Here is a 7,903-nt window from a genome sequence, read left to right as displayed (position 1 = left end):
ATAGCATATTATTGAAACGTATACATATGACCGTAACCAAACTCTTAACTATGTCACCCTTTCTCCTCTAAACTATGTCAACCTTTCTCCTCTAAACTATGATAATTTACAAAAACGTGACAGAAAATTTAAACCCTCTTCTTGATTCAATGCCAAAAATCAACAGAAATGGCTATTCAAAAAGGGGAGAAAAGGGAGATAGAATTGCTATATTTGTTTTTCTGCCTCCACATTGCTCTGACAAAAGTCGTGCAAGTGTCAAGGTGGCATTGTGATTGAACCGTAACGTCGTAACATTTATGCGTAAGTTCCTGGTATCACACAAATACTGAAGGACAATTATTGAATTATGCGACTCTGACACACGGGCGTGCCATTTCGGCGGTAGTCGTGTTTTCGCGCGGTTTGCGCATTGTACACGTCTAAGTTACGCACTGTCTACGCAATGCACGGCATAAATTAAATCGGTCGCATTGGTAAGTATTGATAAGCAATGGCACTACTTGTTTATGCATAGGTTAAGTATTGTTCGATCATTGTTTAAGTCTGCCGCTCGTGATGGTTTCATATGACACGCACTGACACGGATTGATACATCCCAAACTTAGGCTGCCTGTCTACAGCTAGCTAATTAACCGATATTTTAATTCCTACATCGACGATTTTAGTCGAAAACACTGAGTATGCTTTTAGTAATTTTTAGAAGTATTTATTTCTCTTCTATTGTCATATTGAATGAAATTAAATATGTTTATTTAGCCTCTGTGTGTATGAAAGATGTCAAACTAACCAAAGCCGAATCACAAAATAGTCCTCTAATTATTCAATATGGCGGCGTCCATGAAAGATAATTTCACGGAGGCGGTTTTGTTTGCGAAGACAAATTTAGTAGTATCTAACCTTGTTTTGAAAGATAAACAGATTGAAACTCTAAAGACAGTTTACAATAGCAAAGAATGCATTGCAATATTACCCACTAGCACATATTATATATCGCTTTTACCGGAATGGCAGAAGTTGACATTTTGTCAATGACACGTGTTTACATAAAACACGTGCTTGATCGGGTTATGTTTACTCTGTTGTGTACACAAAGCAGTCGTCCAGTCGACAAGTCCCGCCCCAAAATGATCACGTGAGCGTTTTAAATGGAGGCTAACTAGGGCAGTGATCATTATCTCGAAGTATGACGTAGATGGATCGCTGCGTGCAGTTTCGGATTGATACGCACCATTGGCAGTGTTCGCGTCGAGTTCCCACCGTGTTCACGCATGCTTCACGCAAAAAGAAGTGAGATAAGGTAGGGAAAAACAAAAAGGCCCATATTTTCGAACAGTGTCTAAAATAATCAGTGATTAGGTCTAATCGGTAACTAGCTAATTAGAGATTAGTAGTTGACTAAGTTTGAGATTCTCAAATGTCAGATTAGCTAATCTTAGACTAGAATTTCTCTTCGTTAGCGATTAGGAATAAGTTTTAGAATTTGATTGTAAATCAAACATTTTTAAATAACTGGTTTCATATAATCATTGATTAAAGAGTTTTTTCTTATCATTAACCAAAGGGAGTAGATTACAAAAACATGACATTGTGTTTGAGAACCGTGTTTCCCAACCCGCGGTTCAAAGGGATCATGAGTAGGGTGTAAGCAGGGAGAAAAAGCAGGTCCGTGTAAAAAGACATCCAAGTAAATTAGAGTAGGAAATTTTGGGTATTGTAGAAATTTTTAGTATCGGGACAATGATTTTCAGTGGTTGTTATCCGTCACATCTCCCAGAAGCGACCTAGCTAGTTGAGTTCACAAAATAAATTAGAGTATGACATTTTATGTATTGTAGAATAATTTAGTATTGGGACAGTGAATTACAGTAGTTGTTATCCGTCACATTTCCCACAAACGACCTAGTTCACAACGGGGAGGTGAGGAGGTGTAATTGTCTTCACTACAACAAAAAATTCTCTCGGATTAACATCAATATTGTATAAACTTGCATTATTTCTATTGAACAAAAGTGCTGTACTTGATAACGAAAGGTACATTTCAACTGCACGTTATTTGTATAAAATAAAAGTCTGGTTTTATCCAGACATCGAATATTACTACTTTAAGTTGTTTGAAAACGTATCACGTATATTGAGTTACAGTTGCTCGACCCAAAGGTAGGTGATTTTAAGGGCTTTTAACACAAAATGAAGCAGTTTTATTCTGCAAAATAAAATCGAAATTGTTCCTTTTAAATAAGACCCCAGACGTAGGCCGGTCACCTGGAAGATGAAAATGTAATTATTATTTTTAATAAAGTTGTTCGCATCGCCCCGCTTGGCATGTCAAAAGACCTTGATTGTTCAAAAGACTTTTGGCATCGTAACAGAATGGGAAAAAAATAAGGCATGCGGTATATTATATTTTTCAATCTAAATTTTAAAATCAACTAATGGATAGTATTTCCCGTTGGGTGAACTAATGTGCACATGTAATTTGGGCTACAGGGAAATCTAATTATAAATCCTGATCATTGTTAAATTTTCGACAAGGAATCTGGGGCCTGTTTCGCGAAATTTTAACTAAGATAAAATCCAAATTTTAGTAATTTGATTGGATAATTTTAGACTGATTGTAGTGCTTAGCCAATCAAAATTGAAGTATCTACTAAAATTTGGATTTTATCTTTAGTTAAAATGTCGTGAAACAGGACCCTGGCCTGATAATGCTTTTTTGCATCATATTACACCACATGTGTGTGGAATGTACACACAGTCATCGTCTATATCTTTCAAAAATATATTTACGTCGTACCATAATATTAAAGATACGTTATGGGAGATTAGATAAAGAGTTGGCAGTTCTCACTATAATAGTTAAAAACTAGATAATGTAAAGATAATTTGCTAAAAAATTTCAGTCAAATTGATCCACTCTGAACCGAGAATTTAGCGATCGAATTTTCGGTCTATATAGCCTCGATCATCACTACTAAAGTCGTTACGATAAAGAAAAAAGTCTCGATTATCCATTTCATGATTTAATGATTTAGTTATGAATGAAAGTTGAGCAGCAAATCGGATCATAATCCAGTAAATATCATAGGCTAGCGATGACATCGAGAGTTGATTATGGTCTGGATAAGATAATTAATGTCTAATTAATAATTTAGATTACATTTCTGGCCTAAAAGAAGACCTGCGATAGGCAGATTTAGCTCTTACATAATGCATGTTTAATAAATCATTAATATTGCTACAATTAGATTTTTGTTGGTTGGCTATTTTCTGTACGTAAAAGATCCCTAGGTCATTAAAAGTCGAGAAAAAGTAGGCAAACACGTCCCATCCATTATCTCGTTACATATAAATCTCTCTCTCTCTCTCCCTTATTAAATATAACTGTCTTCTTCATTAGCCCAGTGAGAGCAGAACAGAAGGACATTAAACCACATTCCAATATACATAATTAATAACCTGACCAGTGGTATAGACCGCGGTCAGTACAACAACCCACCAAAACAACATCGTCGTTTAAGACTCACTGAAATATAATACGAGGGCTGGCTGAAAAGTTCTAAAAGGATAGGTCAGTTGGATTAAAACAAACGTTTGCCACCATCAATATCATTGAATGAATCATAGACATATGAACTGCAATTGCAGTCATCAAGTACCTGCAATTGAAAGGACTAACCCCAACACAGATAAATGCCGACATGGTCTCCACTTTCGGGGAGTATGCCTCTTCTTTTTCCACAGTGGGCTGTGGCATTTAAGCGTGACAGAGAAAGCCTTGACGATGACTCGCGTACTGGAAGGACATCAACAGTTACCATTCACGAAAACATAACCCGGGTGCATGACATGGTCATGGCTGATCGATGATGGACCAATCGACATATTGACAGTGTTGTGGGCATCTCTCATGTAATCGTTGAACACAATTCTTCAAGATGGGTGCCAAAACTCTTGATTGCGGATCAGAACGTGTCAGATTCCTGATGTCCCGTTATATATTCTCTGCCGCTTTGAAGCAGATCCTGATAATATTTGGTCAGATTTGTAACCATGGATGAGACCTGTTTCCAAAAAGGAAAAAGGAACTAGCCGGTAGTAGTAATGATGACGTCATGTCAACTGTGGCATATCAGAAAATCCTTCCAGCATCCAGGCCTTGCAACATTTTTGGTAAAAATGTATAGCCCTCGAAAGGGACTTTGTATAAATATAAATGGAAACCATCGACTTTGTACCAGTCTGTCATATCAACATGATACGACATTATGATCAGTACTTTACCATTCGTAAATAATCAGATCAGTAATTTTCCTGGCATTTTTAAATAGGTACAACACTCTGTAGACGTTAGTGCAATTCCCACGAAAAAAAGATGAGCTGGGCCAGGTGACATATTTGCACTGATAAGCAAAATAAATTGGGACAAGTAACTTTTGAACATATTTTACAACAAAAACGAACAGAACAACGTATTAAAATAAAACTGGCTTCATGGAAGAAACATTGTGGGTCCCCGAACTGTGTTTCATCAGAAATCCAGAGACACGTTTATTAGAGTATTTATATTCACCTACCTGAACTACTCTAGAGTGCTATATCTTAAAGTTACAATTTTCTATTTTCTAAGAAAGTCAAAACATAATTATTTCTATGTCTTTTGCTCAATAGGTTGTCAACTCACTATGATACGATCATAGGTGTCATTCTCACACTTAAAACTCATTTACACCGGAAATAATAACACAATTACCTCCCAATTACCTCCCTTGTTTTCTATTCTCCACCATGGAGTACCTATACTCAAACGTTTGAATTTGAAGAGGAAAATGATATTTTGCCAATTTCTCAACTGGCAATAGTGAATTATAGGATTAATAGGATTATTCTTTAACAAGGTATGACTGTTTATAGATACCATCTATTTTAAGGCTTTATTTTAATAAACTTTAAAAATATAACGTAAAAAGTTAACTTACACAATGGGAATTAAATTATATCAAACTTTAAGAAGATAAGAGATGCACGTAAAGAACAAAACAACAGATGGTATATTTACATATATACCAAGTGCTTTTACTTTCGTTATCACAAGTGATACATAATCTGCTATTTAAACATTTATTAACATGACAAGCCCATTATCAGCACTCTAAGCCACCGAATGGCAGATTTAAATGGATTAGAACGCCCGCGAGATTTAAAAAATTAACGATAAAGTGGATAATCGGAACTTTAGTCTCATATGTCTAGAACCATTGCTGCGATAATAAACAATCTATGCTACATCTTCCAATACTCATAGCTTCGCTTAGAATAATGTAATTTGAATAAATTTTTCATTATATTCATTTTTCGTTATCTATTTTGGAACTATAAAGCAAGAACGATCTTAATCAGGGGTGGTGGTGGGGGGGGGGGGCGAATGGATAAAAAGGTGTGTCATTGAGTCAGGTGGTGTGGTTTCGATTCCACGTTTGTACGTGACAGGGTGGGATGAGGTTGTTTATAATCTGTCAGGTTTATTGCCCAGTTGTTGGTGACGACATAATATGTCCCAAACAGAATCTAGGGCGGAGCAACTGTCGTGAATTTCCACGGACTACCCAGACTCTTCGTTAATTTATCTACTATAGGTTCTGGTAATTGTATGTTGACAAGTAAATGTAATGATGTTTAACGTCCCACTGTCACGCGCCAATGAAGACGGACATACGTATACGAATGACGTTCACGGGACAATGCTGCAAGAACATCTCAAGTCATTTCCCATTTGAGTTATTTGTTAGTTTGAATGCCCCAGTCCATTCACATTAACTTGAGCTTAATTATTTACCAATTGTATATGATGTCTATCGATTTTTTTGGGCGTTTCCAGTTCCAGTTTCACAAATCCTTATGTAAGGCAGCTAATCAAACAGGACCGCTTCATACCTGTAATATATACAGATCTAAAGAGGCAAGAAAATTATTATAGTCAGGTCAAAATACTGTTTAACCCCCCAAAAATTGCTACAAAACGTTTCTCAACTGATTCTTGCAGTGTTTAGTGTACTTTATAACATACTAAAATTTTACCAAAGTAGGACCCCCGGAAAAGTGTTGTTTTTTTTTTCAAGATGGCGTCAAAGATGGCCATCGAAACGTCTTAATGATCATAATGATGTAACTATCAACTCAAATTTAATGATCTTGGGGGTCTATTTTAGGTTTTGGGGGGCAACTAACTCATTACGATCATTAAAAATGTTTTTTCCTATTATGTCAAAAATGGCCGCCAACACCTCCAATTGACCGCAAGTCCATAACTATTGACTCAAATTTGATGATCTTGATGTCTATCCCCAGGTTTTTGGGGACAAGGAACATATTTAGAAAACTTTGGATGTCACTGAGCTGTTCAATCATTACGAAATTGAATATATTTAGTATGTTATAAAGTACACTACACCCTACTAGAACCAGTTGAGAAACCCTTTGTAGCAATTTTTTGTGATAATACAAATCCAAAATTAAAGTCCCGATGCGACATTTGCATTTAAGCTAAAATATCAAAATTCTCACGGCTTAATACACGCTAAATATGTACTCAGATTGATTATTTAACAGTTAATTAAGAAAACAAAATCATAATACAATTGCTAGATAAACGGTTCGGATTCAATCGATGGAATTCTATTCCACATATCTTCGTAAATACTGAACGGAATTGAACCATTTTTTGACTGATATTCCTATTAGAGATTCAAATTTCATAATATTGTAGTTTGCAAGGGATTCATTATTGCTTGAAATGGCACATCGGGACTTTTATACCACATATGTTCTGTATGGCAGTAGAATGACCTAAGAAAAGAACAAAAAAGATTTAAGGGTAGAAACAATAAAATTTGCTCTTACTAGACAACATAATCAAAACTTATTCAAATTAGTCAATTCTAAAAAAACTAATAGCCATTCAAATCTTAAATTTGTTTCTAATGATATCACACCGCCATCTTTGTGCCACTGGTATGCTGTGATGCATAGTTGTATTTGTTCCTCAACATCGAGGTCACGACATTATTTAACACACAAGTCTTGTTTCAGTCTCCTATAGTATTACCTAAATAACAATTTCAAGTCATTATTTCAATCTCCTTCTGTCGGCTTGACCACCAAACGCTATGTTGTACGACTGGTATGCTGTGGAACAAAATGGTATTTGATTTGTGTTCATCAACATCGAGGTCATGACATAATTTAACACACTTAAGTCTTGTTTTGGCTTGACCACCAAACGCTAAACCATTACTTGAAAATTTTTATTTGCTCCACCAGCTTCTTAGATACAGAGAAACAAGCTATAATAAACCGTTGTTGTCTAGATTCTGAATCTTGTTTTTTTAAACCGATTAGCCAGTTTGCTATCCAAAATTCGTTCTTTTAAAAAGGGAATTTAAAGTTACAATTTCATATTTTTAAATTATATTTTTATGACGCAAATACGGGAAGACAGCTATTGAATTAGAAGTAACATCTACACAAGTTGTAAAATAAGATCGTAAGAGGATTTCGTATCGAACACGAATATCCACAATACCAGAAAAGGCGAGATAAGGTAGGAAGAAACAAAAAGTCAGAACATCACCTACTAGGCTAATTTTGATAATTTGTAAGACCTCATAATATGTCATTTCATTCTTCTACGATTGTTCACGAAATCGTTCAAGTGTCAGGGTAGCTTAAAACCGTGAAAGGATTTTGTTCGAACACAAGTATCCACATTAAGAACTCCACAATACAAAAAGAAGTGAGATACGGTAGGAAGAAACAAAAAAATCAGTAAATTACCTATTAGGCTGTTTCATTTTATTTTTCTTTGATTGTTCAAAAAACCTTTGGTATCGTAACATAATGGGAA

The sequence above is a fragment of the Patella vulgata genome, chromosome 5, assembly GCF_932274485.2.
Source record: "Patella vulgata chromosome 5, xgPatVulg1.2, whole genome shotgun sequence".
NCBI lineage: Eukaryota > Metazoa > Mollusca > Gastropoda > Patellidae > Patella > Patella vulgata.
This window is presented reverse-complemented; position numbering follows the sequence as displayed.